This window comes from Hermetia illucens, chromosome 2 (genome assembly GCF_905115235.1).
Source record: "Hermetia illucens chromosome 2, iHerIll2.2.curated.20191125, whole genome shotgun sequence".
Classification (NCBI taxonomy): domain Eukaryota; kingdom Metazoa; phylum Arthropoda; class Insecta; order Diptera; family Stratiomyidae; genus Hermetia; species Hermetia illucens.
In genome coordinates, this window is record NC_051850.1 from 67,627,464 (window position 1) to 67,642,519 (window position 15,056).

Sequence of the window (15,056 nt, forward strand, 5' to 3'; positions counted from 1 at the left end):
AAGTATAGGAAGCAACCGCCCCAGACGCGAAAGTTCTACCAACAAGCCAGCAGGATGAACATATTGGAGTGACGGGTTGAGTATTTTGATGACCCACTCAACAACCAAAATATCGGTAAGTTGGAGGTCCCGCCAATTAAAGACGACGGACAAATGCTGCCACCACCAAGCGTGGAAAAAACAGTCCTTCAAGTATATTAATAATAATGTAATAATAATCGTAATTCAATTGGATCAGGGCATTGAAGTGTGTTAGAGCACTTCATTCAAGACCGTAACGGTATACTACAGTACACCGTAGGACGCGATGGGTTCAGCATTGCGCTCGCCCGGGATTATTACCCTGATTTGACTCAGGTACTCATTCACAGCTGAGTCGATTGGTATCCTACGTCAAATCACGATACAAATCCCACTGCCACCAGTGAGATTTGAAGCGTGACCTTCCGTACGACAGCCTTGTCCTCTAACCATTCAGCTATTCGGACGGTTTCAAGTACATTGATGTATAATAGATAAATCTCTTCTTTACATGTTATCGATTCTACCACCTGGCCTTAGCCGCCTTAGATTTTTTACAAAGGTTTTCGCATTCTTCTTTCACTTTTCCCATTAGAAGAGCATACCACAATAAGTTAATTCAGTAAAAAACTCAATATTTCTAATTAGAATTTAACGAAATAACAAATTTTTCTCTGAGGATATCACTGCCTATTTATTTTTTAGCATATTAGTGGTCAACGGAAAAAAGATAGGAAGGCATAAGATTTTAACAAAGCGAGCAGTTATGAGGAATCGTCGCTCTTCGCATGGTAGGCAAGATTTCGGCGATTGTGTCTTACAATCGATTACTATTAATCACAGAACTAATTTTATGTTTTCTTTGCAGGACAGAAAAGTAAAAGTTATGATACCACCGCCTCAACTCCATAGCAAGCGGAAGAAATTCGCGTTAGAGTGGCTGCATGTGAGAATCTTATCTACTAAACCCCCACACTTGATATCAAGGATTTGGAAAGGGAACCAAATCTTCGATGCCATGGGATCACCTTGTACACATCAATAGGCCAGATAATTTCAACTCTTCAAGCTTTTTTCAATCTCATCTCATTCAGTACTTCATTCTGGTGGCGCCATTTTCTGTTGAGTTCAAGGAGGACTCCCCAGAATATGAGCACATAGGGTATCAAATGAAAGGTCTCGCTTAGTACTTTTCAAAATTCCTATTTTTGATGCTGTGTGAAACAAAGAGGAGAGGGGTTTCAGAAGTTTTCTAACCGAAAAATTTTTAAATGCATCTATATGAAATCTGGGTCTCAAAATACAACCCGTTCCGACATTTACTCACATATAGTTAATAATAGTATATTACCATACTTTAGAAATTTAGTTCACTCTAGAACTACAAAATTTGGCATCAATATAAGAGATCAAATAGGGCAAAATTTCGAGAAGAAAGGTAATCTATTATTGACAGTTATATGAGGCGAAAATTCTCCAATTCATATGAATTTATTGCGCTCTAAGACGTGTATGACATCAATATAACATGTCAATTCATCATAACCACAATAGAATGAGTTCATATGAACGGGGGTCGCACGGAAACTTCTTATTTTTCCTACTTGAGCCCTTTTTAGTTATTTGTATATCGGTATCAATTACTCGAGGCAGAATATTTATCTATGTTATCTCTGTATGTAAATGAAATTTGCGGGTTGGGTGCAATTTAAATGGACAATATATATACATATGTTCTTGTCAACGGTATTTAATGTACTACATATATATGTATGTATGCTTTTACATACGGGGTAAACTCTAAATATTCAGATGCATTCCATCAATTCAGATGCATATATGGCTCCTCCTACAGTGAACAGAACATACACTTTCTAGATTCTTTAATATATCGTGACATCTAAGAAAAACCAGCTCAAAATTATGACTACAATATCCACAATAAGTTATGAGAAATTGTATACGGAAGTTTATGTTTGTGTTTGATAGCTCTATCCTTATCATGAAGTGATGTTTTGCTCTGATTCGTGATGGATTCATTTGCTTTTTCGCCTACACCATATGCATTCAAAATGAAAATAATTCGGTAAATGCTATCCTAATGTAGTTAAATGAAAGATCTATTATTGTTACGTACTTGCGTTACGTAGACTCGTATCACTGGATTGTGTAGCGCTGGACAAAAACCGGTTCGATAACTTTAATATAGGCGTTTATTTTAGACTCAATTATACAACCGTACTGCGTAATTAAATATAGAACAATCCCTTCAACTGGTACAATACGAGGCGTATTTATAATCGATGCAGTCTGTTCTAACTCGAGAACTAGGCTGATTCCGTAGGCAGACCTCCGGCCCTTTTAACCCCGCGGAACATTCCAGAAAGACATGCAAACACTTTACATTAGAGTCATCTGTTAACAATTATTATAACTAAATATTCGCCCTACTGTAATTTTGGTGTCCTGGCTATTTGTCATTACTACGATTCATATTAACGTCACACATAATTTTCCCAAAGTGATTTTCGTTACACTGCCCACCGCCTAAACTTGTTCGTCCCGAACAAAAATCGTGCCCATTCCTCCAGGTACTCCGATTTCATTTTTGTCCAGCTTCATAACTAAATTCCGTAATTTCCCAACGAATCACATCCAATTTCGATTGCAACTTTAGTGCTTTCCCCTTCTTGTGCTGTAAACTCTGGAGCAATGCCAATTGACCCTCGAAGGAGCCAAAAAAAATGGTTCTTGCATCAAATCCTGCTTGTCTACTAATCCCTGAAGGGTGCAATTTTTCCTTACCGCTCTCTGATGACAGTTTTACCTCAACCATAAAACTCCTTCCAAATGTAGTTCCAACCATACATAGGAGCATGTACTTCCATTTTCGTCTCTTCGCCTCTTTGGAAAGTCATGTTGTTCCCTTTTGCAAAGTCATAAGTTCACATAATCTTACGTAATATGATCCGAAGCATCTAGTCCAATAAAACCCCCGTTTCTCTTCGTTATAGTTTTAATGATATCCAAATTATTTCTGCTTACTTCTTCATGATGCTCCAAAATGATGTCCTGTGTCCTTGCTCGTAACACAACCATCAACTTTTTTACGACTCCACCATCTTCATTTTCCACTTGCAGAAGATCTTGAGAACGTCAGCACCGAAAACCAACCAACCAACAACATCAAACCGCACTAGTCAAACGGGAAGAATAAAGATAAGAGACTACGACTTTGAGACCGTTGATTATTTTCCTATCTAGGGTCGAAAATCACAACCGCACGGTTATTGTCAGCCAACAGAGCCTATTTCAGCTTACAAAAACTGTTCCGCTCGAAATGTGTCACCATAGAGTCAAAGCTCTTACTGTATAAGACAACGATCTTGCCAGTCCTCATGTATTCCTCGGAGACTTGGGTTCTTAGCAAGAAGAATTGCGAACTCTTGGCCGCGTTCGAGAGAAGAATCCTCCAACGAATTTTTGGCCCTCTATATGAGGATGGACGACTCCGTAGAAAACATAACCACGAAATCTATGAACGATACCATGACCGTCCGGTTGTGGATAAAATCCGGCTCAATAGGTTACGGTGGGCGGGTCACTAAATCCGTATGGATGAGGATGATCCAGCCTGGAAAGTCTATAAGGGCAATATCTATGATAGAAAATGAAGACGAGGCAGACTCTGCCTAAAATGGAGCGATGGCGTAGGTCAGGACGCCGGACAGTTTTTAGGGATATCGAATTGGTGGACCTCGGCGCAAAATCGGGATGCCTGGAGTTCCTTATTAAGGCAGGCCTAGAACGGATACTAGTTGTTGATGATGATGATGATGAGAAGATCCTGTCGTCGTGCCATACAACTTTTAACCGTTAAATCATCCCAATTTCCCCTTTAGTTCTGCTCCTTCACATTTATTGAGTGCTTCGATTCCTCACGTGTCAATTTACAAAATTAACGTGTCTGCACCGATGCTTGGGTCCGCACCTGATCTCAAAATCACCAAACAAACGGCTCAACCGTGCGCATGGGGCCGTAAACCTCCGGAATCGAGTGCCGCGATCGAAGGGTGAAAGATCCACGACGGACCACAGCCTCAATCATTGATTTCTTTGCCTCAGTTTTCCAATGAGGTGCGGCCCCTGAGGTCCCCTCTCTTCCTCGACATCCTCAAGCCATTATTTGAGAGGATGTCCCTATATGTGTGAGTTTTGCGGGATCAAGGAAGAGGAGAGCGGATGGAAGTCCTCAATTCAAGGAAACCTAATTGTACTTCATGATCCCATATATTCTAAGTCACAAATGGCAAATGATAATTAAAATAATAAAATCAAATAAATCATAAAATAATAATATTAAAATAACTATAATAACTCCGCCGTAGACGGTCCCAAGCCCGGTAGTGAAAGGAGGATGGATGGATAGCTTCAGTCTGAATGGCTGTACGCCACCGCAGCGTCTCCGGGGGTTAGGTGAGGAAAGTGCAGGAATTTTGCAGTCCTGCAGATTACTCACTGAGGAAGCTATCGCCACATCTGGCAGTTAAGTATAAAATGCAAATCCATCTAATGAGAGGAAGGAGAATTTTGAGGTTCAGTACGGATAACCGGCGGGAGTCGTTCGACTTGGTGAGTGGGTCGGGCTCTGGTAATGGACAGCAAGCCGTCGAAACCACTAGTCGTGGGGCGGTTCGACGTCTAGGCGCCACGATCATCAGGAGCATAGCTCCGTCTGCTGCAGCGGTTTCGCCACAATCTGTGACGACCACTTCAGCAGGTTCGCATAGGTAGCGTAGCCAGGTATTCCCAGGCTCTATGTATCTCCAGCAACTCCGGGAATTCTATCTCGAATGAATGATGAGATTGCATCCTGGTTGTGTGCTGATATGTCGCTGCTGCAACTACAATTACTTGTATTACTTGTATATTGTGGTGCAGTTGCGGTTATCAGATTGCACGGTCAAAAGATTCGCTTTCGTGTTATTGGTTCACCGGAAATATGCCATCCCCAGTGAGACACCCGTAATTGAAATTCTGGACACACTAAAGCAGAAACTTTCTGACATATGCAGTCGGTTAAGACGGTATGGTGAAAGTCACTCCAGACCTGTTCAGAATGCAGCATACGCGAGAAACCAGTGGAGCTTTTTCAGATCTTTCAACGAATCCCAACAGAGCGTCTAGACAGTACAGTTTTCGGTGACGGAAGCGAAAGAGTATTGGGGTGGACTTTGGAGGTTGCCCGCCCAGCATGCTGAGCTCTAATTCTTGACAAGGAAAAATTCTGCTCTTTCGAGAATTCACTGGCCGGTTGATTCATTTGGCCGTGTTCAAACCAAGGTGCAGGGTTTCTTTAAATTCATTTTTCTGATTTAAGATATACTACTTGCTTGGTTCATTCTTTTTAAGGTTTTGTATGAAACAAAACCTTATTAGAATCGATTCGATGTCTGTTTGTCCGTCACACCCGATTTATTCGGAAACGGCTAGACCGATTGTCACGAAATTCGGTGAGAACGTGTGGTCTGTGAATTAATTTACATATAGCAAGTGGCGTTATTTTGTGTTGAGTTTACGGGGGGTTTCCCAAAACATGCCAATTAGTGCTTTTCGAAACTGGTCCCATATTTGGTATTGGGCGAAATGTATGTGAGTGAGGGCTCAAAATACGACCCTCAAAAAGTGTAACAGGTCTCGTTCTCAGAACCTACCCAACCGAAAAATATGAAAAAATCACAGTGGTGTATCTAAACAAAATCTAGGCCCCAAAATACATCCCGTTCCGATACCTGGACAAATAAAGTTAAAAATAGCACATTAGCATATTTGAGAAATTTAGCCAGAAACCCCCTTAAATTTATGTTAGAACCACACTACATAGAATAAGTAGTACCCACACTCGATGGACCGGACTTGGGAATGTACTGGGGAAGCTTATCTGTACACAGCATAGGCATTAAACCACATGTATATACTGCTAGATATTGAAGGTCTATGTAAGGATAAGCTTTTCGAATAAATTCGCCTATCAGATATACTGTGGTTAGAACTATGTACAAAGTTTGGCACTTGCATAAGGGATAACTTAGGGCATAACTTTGGGAAGTTTTAAGGAAATCCAAACATAGTATTATTAACAAAGTTATAGAAGATGAAACTTTGACATTTAATGGAGTAGATAGATATATTTGTGCATGAAATTATATGTACATATGTATGCTTTTGTGCACGAACTAAATCGGAAATATGTGTACGATCAATTTATATACGTGCATATATAATACTCAATGTTTGTTTGTTTAGGGTGAGCATAATATCTGCGTCGGTAATATGTGCATATATCTTGTAGTTTGAGAAAATATCGAGGAATATATTGAGTTTTTAACCATATAGGAATGAAGAAATGTGGGTAGAAAGCTTCCCACATAAGATGAACCCAAAACTTTTATATCTGAAGCGCAAGCTTCCGGAATCCCGACTTATTTCTCACTTCTTGCGAGGTACTGTTGCTCCTATGCCTTCTGCTTTGTTTTCGGTTTAGGATCCGCCATGTAGCCGAAGAATTCTGGAGCATTCCATGGAATTTGAATGAGAATAATGGATCCAGCAATACCCAAACTGCTGACTACTGGGGTAATATGATGGATGAAATTCAACGAACAGGAATCCCTATAAACGGTAGCGCATTCCGTTCGAAAAATTCTACTTTTATCCTTCTCTCTGGTCAATTTATATTGTGGGTCTTGAAGTTATCCCGGTTTCATCAGAAAATTGGCAGAGAATTAACCATATAAGGAAAACCGGGGGACGGGAAAAGAAGAGTAACCATTAATTTTTCAAACACACGAAAGGGACTGTGGGGACATCTTTCACTCCTACCTTTAAAGTGGTGAAATTCAAACCACGATTGTCTTAATATATGCCTCGATCATTGTTGAAAATTATAATTAATTCCGAACCACTTTAGCAAACTTCAATAAATTGATTTTAATATCCAGAGCGTTGAAACGAAATCATAATAAACGAATTAAAATGTCACCATATGGACGGTCGCGATAAATCACCGAACGCATAATCAAGGTTAAATGAGCAAGAACAAAAGTTAAAAGAATTAAGAACTTGAAATTTTTTCATCTGTTCGTCTGCGTCTATTTTTAATTGATCGTGCCCTATTTTCTAAGCTGCCTTACATCATTCAGATCATTTATGATTAATTCCACGCATTAGTTATTTGTTTTCGTGTTCATTCGCTGGACGGTTCGATCACTGGTTGGCTCGCTTCATCCGCCAGGCTCCAATAAAAATTAATTTTGGATGGGAAGGCTCCAAGATTGCATAACACAAGATAGACATCTTTAATTTGTATGCTAGGTTGTGATTTATTCGATTCTAAGTGGAATTCATGATATGCAAAATTATGAAAATTTATGAACTTGAACTTTGCGGGATGAAAGTTTGGACTTTCGTTTGTCCTTTTATCTGTTTGCATGTGTTTCGAGAAAACAAGTGTTTTCACTATTAATAATAATTTATTGCTTTTTTGCATCAAATATGAAGTTTCCAATATCTCGATGTTGAATTAAAGATTGAAATTATAGCGAACGCCTCGATAGGTCCATTGCTGGCGAATATTAATTTCTAGGATAATGCAAATTTATCATGTTCTTCTCTGCCTATTTTTTATATCTTATATGTAGTTTAGAGCCTATTTTATTGTTAGCGATGTTACCAAGAATTTATGGAGGGAATTGGTGTCATGGTAGGAGAGAACAAGTCGGGAAACCGGAAGCTGGGCGTTTCAGGTATGAAAAGTTTTGTTTGTTTCTTCTGTGAGTATATTTGAGTGCAGAACTATTCCATTTATACGTAGCCCGTTATGTATATGCATTTACCATGTCAGACTACTCCACTTTAGTATAATATTGATATTTAGTTGCAGTATAAATTTTAACGGTAACGTCAATTTTGAGCTACTGTAACTTTGTAAGTAATAGTATGATTTTGATCGAACTTAGGAGAGTCTATATTTCTACAGATTTTTATAACTCTAGGATAAACTTAAGGGGGGTTTTACTAAATTTCCCCAAAAATATGGTAATATACTATTATTAACTTAATTCGAACAGATATCGATATGGAGAGTATTTTCCGGCCTGGACACGGAATAGAGCTTCATGAGTTTTTCAGATTTTTCGGTTGGATAGTTTTCGAGAATGGGTCCGTTAAAGAAACCATCACTTTCGACCCCTCCCACTACCCGCCTTTCCAACAATTATCAAAAATAAGGCAGGCATCGAAAAGTAGTAATCGATACCTTTCATTTGATACAACATGACTATATTCGGTGAAAAAAAATTTACACCTCCCTTTTGCATGTATGAGGACCACCCAGACGGACAGACAGACAGACAGACGGATACGCGACAGCTGGAGGTGCTCCAGGAACAAGGATGAGATCCATTCAAAAGAAGCTCGCGAACTTTGAGTTCTCCACCAACGCCAAGGACGATGAAGGATACAGTACAGACAAGGTCAATAAACGCCAAAAATTAAGGAGCGTATAAAAGGAGTAACCCTGCCGGGGCTTATAGGGAGCATAGTCCCGATCCGGAGCTTGGGGCAAAAATAGTTGAGCTGCCTGAGTTTATCAAAGACAAGCACAACGTGCACCAAGCCATAAAGAATATGGTTAGGGCTATTAGAGTCCTCTATAATAGATCGCAGATGGAGGAAAAGAATAATAAGGATACGCCGAACCCCACTGTGCCAACAGTATCACAAGCGACCCAAGTGACGCCTAATCGTACTATTATCGAATCACAGCGAAATAAAAGAGTACGTGAAAAAATGGGGGATCCTATAAATAATCAGCAGACGCGTAAGAGAAAGAAAAGTGGACAGCACATTCTGAAAACAAAAGCTCAGAAGGAGGAAAGTGTACAACAAATGTAGGAAACTCGACCAGCGTTGACTAAAGTTACCAACAAAAAAGCGAAACGAAAAGCAAAAGTGCGAACTCGTCCAAATGCGATTGTTATCTCCAGTAAGGGCAATCTGTCTTACGCGGAGATACTAAGAAAGGTCAAATCCAGTCCCGACCTAAAAGATCTGAGCGGTAATGTGAACAGAATCCGAAGAACCCAGAAAGGGTATCTCATGTTCGAGCTGAAAAGATCCAGCGTAGGCAAAACTAATGATTTTCGCACTCAAGTGAAAAACTCGCTTGGGGAGAATGCCGCAGTGCGTGCCCAAAAGCGTGAGATCTATATACAATGTACGGATCTCGATGAAGTGACATCGAAAGGAGAAATTCGTACTGCTCTGAAAGCGCAATTCAAGTTGAAAGAACTTACCGAGGAAAATGTTGTGAGCTTACTAAAAGCATATGGTGGTACTCAATCGGCCACAACACGAGTACCAGCGAAGGCAGCGCAGATGTTGTTAGCTGCCGGAAGAGAACAAACTTCACTAAAGAGGTGCTTTAAATGCCTCATGTTGGGGTATTTCGCGAAGGCATCCAGCAGCATTGATCGACCCGATCGATGCAGAAGGTGTGGGGAGAAAGGCCATATTGCCAGAGGGTGCAATAGGGACCCCAAATGCCTATTGTGTGAACTAAAAGAGGGGCAGGATAACCGGCACGTTGCCGGAATTTAAGAAGGCGCTCACTGCAATGAGAAAATGAGGTTTATTCAAATAAACCTGAATCATTGCAGGGTCGCTCAGGATTTACTTGAGCAGACCACGTTCGAATCTGAGATGGAAATTGCCATCATAAGTAAACAGTATAGAAACCGTCACGGTGGCATATGGGTCATAGATTTGACTGGTGGGGCGGCGATATGGGCTTGCGGTCGACAGGTCATTCAATGTACTGCAAGTCAGGCAGCCAGTGGTTTTGTGTGGGCGAAAATAAGTGGTGTATATGTATACAGCTGCTACGCCCTACCAAGTTTAACACTGTTTGAATTCGAGGAAATGCTGGATAATCTCGTTCTTGACGCAAGGGGACGAAGTCCAAAGGTGATTGCTGGTAATTTCAATGATTGGGTCCTAGAGTGAGAATCAAATGCTAGGGGCCACAGTTTATTAGAAGCTTTTGCGCAGATGGCTAACGAAGGTGCTCAAAACACCTTTCAGGAAGGGGGGTCAGGCTCGGTTGTAGACTTAACCTTTATCAGTCCTGCGCTGGCGCGTGGTATGTCCTGGTGCGTCAGCGAACGCTACACCCACAGCGATCACAAGGCAATCTTCTTTGAGACATGTATCCAGCCACAAAGCAAAGATCATCATGCCCGAAATCGAAAAAGATTTTAGGCTGGTCTGCAAAACCTTTGGATGAACAGACCTTCATAGAGGTGTGGTTAGATCAACCTGATAAGGCAGGCGCCTCTACGGAAAGAGCCGTCCATCTGGCTCAATGCATCGCCAAAGTATGTGACGCATTCCCCAGTAGAAGACCAAACTACTGGTGGAATGATAAACTGACCGGGCTTCGATCAGCCTGCCACCGAGCCAGAAGAGCGGCTCAGGGGGCGGTAGGTAGAGTCGATCGGGGGCAAAAAGAGTGCGCCTATAAGGCATCCCGCAAAACCCTCAAGCTTGCTACCCAGCGAAGCAAGAGGAAATGGTTTAAGGAACTCTGCTCAGAAGCAGACGTAAACCCGTGGGGGAGTGCTTATAGAATCGTGATGATACGATCCAGAGACCGTTTATCTCCGTAGATCACGTGTCCCACCCTCTTGCTGAAAATTATCTAGGGGTTATTCCCCCAGCAAGAGGAGAGCATCGACATATTCCAACCACCTCTGAATGTGACGGCAATTCCCCTAGTCACCAGAGACTAGCGGGTAGTCCAGCAAATATTGCGTGGTAGTAACCCTGGATGTGAAAAATGCATTCAATTCGGCCAATTGGAATCTAATACGCAAATCCCTAGGGAAGCTTGGTATTCCCGCTTATTTCGTTGCTATCGTCGATAGTTATTTAGCTGAAAGGAGGCTCTGGTATGACACTGATGACGAACCCCATGAGTACCTTGTTTCCGCGGGTGTCCCGCAGGACTCCGTATTGGGCCCACTACTGTGGAACATCATGTACAACGGTGTATTTAATCTTCCCCTTCCGGAGGAAGCCACAGTGGTGAGTTACGCTGACGACATAGCGCTGGTTGTTGTCGCATAGCATCTCGAAGATGCTGAGTTATACTCAAGCGAGGCAATTGGTGCTGTTAAAAGTTGGTTAAAAGAGAGTTCTGCTCTGACACTGGCGGAGGAAAAAACAGAAGCGGTCCTCATCACTAAGCGCCGGAAGAGAAATTACGCCTGTATTAGAATCGGGAATTAGATCATCATTTCTAAGTCGACCATCAAATACTTGGGAGTGGTGATAGACAGGAAGCTCGGCTATAAGCACCGCGTACAGTATGTTTGCGATAAATCATCCACTGCTAGTATGGCCCTGGCGAAGATGATGACGAACGTGGGAGGGCCACGGCATACTTCTAGGTTGCTTATAGCCAGGGTTGTGGCCTCAATCATGTTCTATGCGACCCCAGTTTGGAGGGAGGCGTTGCGGATGTCAATTAACACTAACAAACTGAGTACAGTCTACAGGAGGACAGCCCTGAGGGTATGTTCTACCTTCAGGACTGTCTCAGATGATGCAGCATTCGTCATCTCTGGAATGATGCCGATTGACATCTTGGCAGATGAGATGGCGAATATATACAATGCGACGCCAATCTCTTCCTTATTGCAGACGAAGAACGCTGAGAGGGAGACATCTACAAATAGATGGCAAGAGCGTTGGGAACGCTCAGGAAAGGATCGGTGGATTCACAGGCTCACTCCTGCCATCAAGGAGTGGATGGAGAGACGACACGGTGAGATTAATTATAATCTAACCTAGTTTCTCACGGGGCATGGAGGATATCGGCAATACCTGCACAGGTTTAAATCGGAGACCTCACCCGATTGTCCAGAGGACCCAAAGCATATACCTTTCCACTGCCCGAGATTTGTGAATGAAAGGAGGAATCTAGAGGAGACTCTAGGAGAGGTACTGATACCAGAAAATCTGGTGCCGTGAATGGTAGCACATCAAGAAAATTGGGATGCGGCCAACTCCATGATCGCATCAATCCAAAATAAACTGCGAAAGGCAGAGGAGAGGAGAAAAGCGCATGCGCCGCGTATAGAAGAAAGGCGACTAAGCTAGAATCAGCTGACTCCGCCCCGTGATGTAATACCTTTTGGTGGTTCCGCGGGGCAGGGAGGGAGTCGCGGGTAGTTTTTGTAGGCAAAAATCCCACACGCTAGTGTGTCCAGACCAGTGTCTTTTGAAGATTTCCACCTCCTGAAAAAAAAGACACTTTCTCCTATCTAGATTCGAAAATCACAACCGATAGCAGCTACGATGATGAAATCCGCGCACGGTTGTTGTCAGCCAACAGAGCCTATTTCAGCTTACAAAAACTGTTCCGCTCGAAACGTCTCACCATAGGGTCAAAGCTCTTACTGTACAAGACAATGATCTTGCCAGTCCTCATATATTCCTCGGAAACTTGGGTTATTAGCAAGAAAAATTGCAGACCCTTGGCCGCGTTCGAGAGAAGAATACTCCGAAGAATTTTTGGCCCCCTAGATGAGGATGGACGATTCCGTAGCCTCCATAACGACGAAATGTATGAGAGATACCATGACCGTCAGGTTGTGGATAAAATCCGGCTCAATAGGTTACAGTGGGCGGGTTTGATTTTATTGAGGACGCTCGCTTTCCAGTAAGGACATTCAAATATACTTCATGGTATCAGCTTTGCTAGTTCTATATTGTCTCCGAACTGATTGCTCCCATATTGTAAAAGTTTTTAAACGCATTTTTGGCAACCATATTCGCGACATGGTTCAAATAACCATGATTTCAGCCGAGTTTGTGCACTGCGAAACTACAGACGCAATACACGCAACACCGCGAAAAGCATCGCAATCACGATGCCAAAGTAAGTAGTTCTGACCCCCTAGCTGGCAATATACCTGCGTCCTAGGTAGTAGCCTCGAGAAAGCTTCTCGGTGAAGAGCGAACCGCGAATGACCGGTACAAGTCGGGACACACTGGGAGTCTCCGAAGTCGTCGACAACTCTCTGTCAACGTCGATGGGGTGATGTGAGCGTGGCTCCGCCAAGGTGGTAGTCCTGATGTATATTAGGAGCTAGCCCCTTCGAGACCCTGGTCGGGTAGGGTGCATTGAACCGGTATTAGTAGACCGCGATGACCCGAGCGAGCGCTGATTCTTCCGTGAATTCCAGGATGAGCTAAGCGTAGGTCAGACCTCAGGGAACTGGGGTAGGTGCTGTGCGCCCAACGAAACACCCGTTCCAGACTATTGCGGCGCGCACCTTTGCACATGATGCACTGGTGAGTTGTCTATGGAGAATACACATTAATGAATAAAAAAAAAAATCGAAAAAACAACAGGGAAGGAGGAAGGGCTGAGTGCTTCTGAGCGCAGCACAAAAATGCGTCGTTCACCGGAGCGATCAGCGAAATAAGCAGCGAAAGCTAACATACCCGATATGACACCGGGGCGCCCAAATAAAGAGGGAGCTTTATCAAGTGGCGCGACTGACTGAACGGAGATAGCAACTCCAATACCTTGTAGTGTCCCTGTTGCGAAAGAAAGCCCAGTCAGAATCGCTAGTCCTGAGGAGACGGATTCCAACACAAACCGAATGTAAGTGCAGTCGCCCGCACTAGAGCCGAAGAGAAAAGGCTCATCAGGAAATGCGCAGCAGTGGTGAAACGTATGCAGTCGGCAACGTTCCTCCAGAGAAACGTCAACAAAGGCGGCGTCAAAAACGGGCTGATGGAACTGGAGGAACTATTGGACCGCATCTCCTTCTATAGGCGAACGTGAAGAACAGCGGAAGACGATTGCAGAGCAGAAACAGCCGCACTCCCGCTGAGAACGGTACTTGCGTCAAACGAATTGCAGATAGCCTACTGCAAAACAAACTGGGGAAAAAGCGGAAAGAGGACGACGTGCCTGAAGGAAACTTTATCGAGGTAGTTTCCAGGACTCAAAAAAAGAAGGCGAAGACGGAAAAAAGGAAAAAGCTGACTACTCAGCCAGAGACCCGTCTGTCCAAAGACAAGGAGGCTGCAAACCAAAAACAATAGTCGACTTTCCTTCCCCAGAATTTTCAAAAATCTCCGTTTATTCCTTGATATGTCAGGATATTACCGCCTTATCATGCAGGATTTTGCAAAAATTCCATACCCCCTGAAACCCCTTTTGAGAGTCTTTTTTTCATTATGCAACTAGATTTTCAACGATCATAGCCTAGGTTTTTTTCAAAATTTGCTTCTCGAATGAAAATAATAATTATATACAGTGGGTCAAACGCATAATCGGACAAAGTGTGCTGCATGTTTTTTTTAAGTAAACATATTCATCTTCATCTTGTATGTAATGATATTTTTTTTCTCAAAAAGTATATGGAGCTTTTATATAATAAACTTACATTTCAAGAGATGTATTATAATATAATACGTTTTCATTCAACATCACTATGAAAAATCAAATCAACAAGGAATTGGCAAACATTCACGCCAAACGACTAATCAGAAACACAGACAAATCAGTAGAATTTCCCAATATAACATTACTTTCTTCTTAGAATTATGTTAGGTATTTATTATTGGTAGCTAAAAGTTTGCATAAGTTGAAATTTAAAAGTGGTATTCAAGTTTTCTTCGAAAGGGCAAAAATGTGTAGGCACCGACATCAAAACAAACCACGGCAAACTAACAAGCTGGCTGGAACGCTGGAAAAACTGTCGGTCGAAGTCTCTTCACTATTTATGAAATCGTGAAACGTTATAGAGAAAACTTTCAAATTCAAAATAAAAGCAGAACTAATCTTCTAAAAGAAGTTAATAAAAATATTTTTTAACAGCAAATAAATTGAGAAATATAGACCAGATTTGGAACAAATATTTGCGGAACCGTTGAATATTTTTTTGGGAAATATG

The 15,056-nt window shown here is 42.2% G+C and overlaps 1 protein-coding gene across 4 annotated transcripts in view; it reads right to left on the minus strand.

The window, feature by feature from the left end:
• LOC119650302 (HIV Tat-specific factor 1 homolog) overlaps positions 1–15,056 on the minus strand; it is a 471,609-nt gene that overhangs the window by 177,900 nt on the left and 278,653 nt on the right. The gene's annotated exons all lie outside the window — the stretch shown is intronic.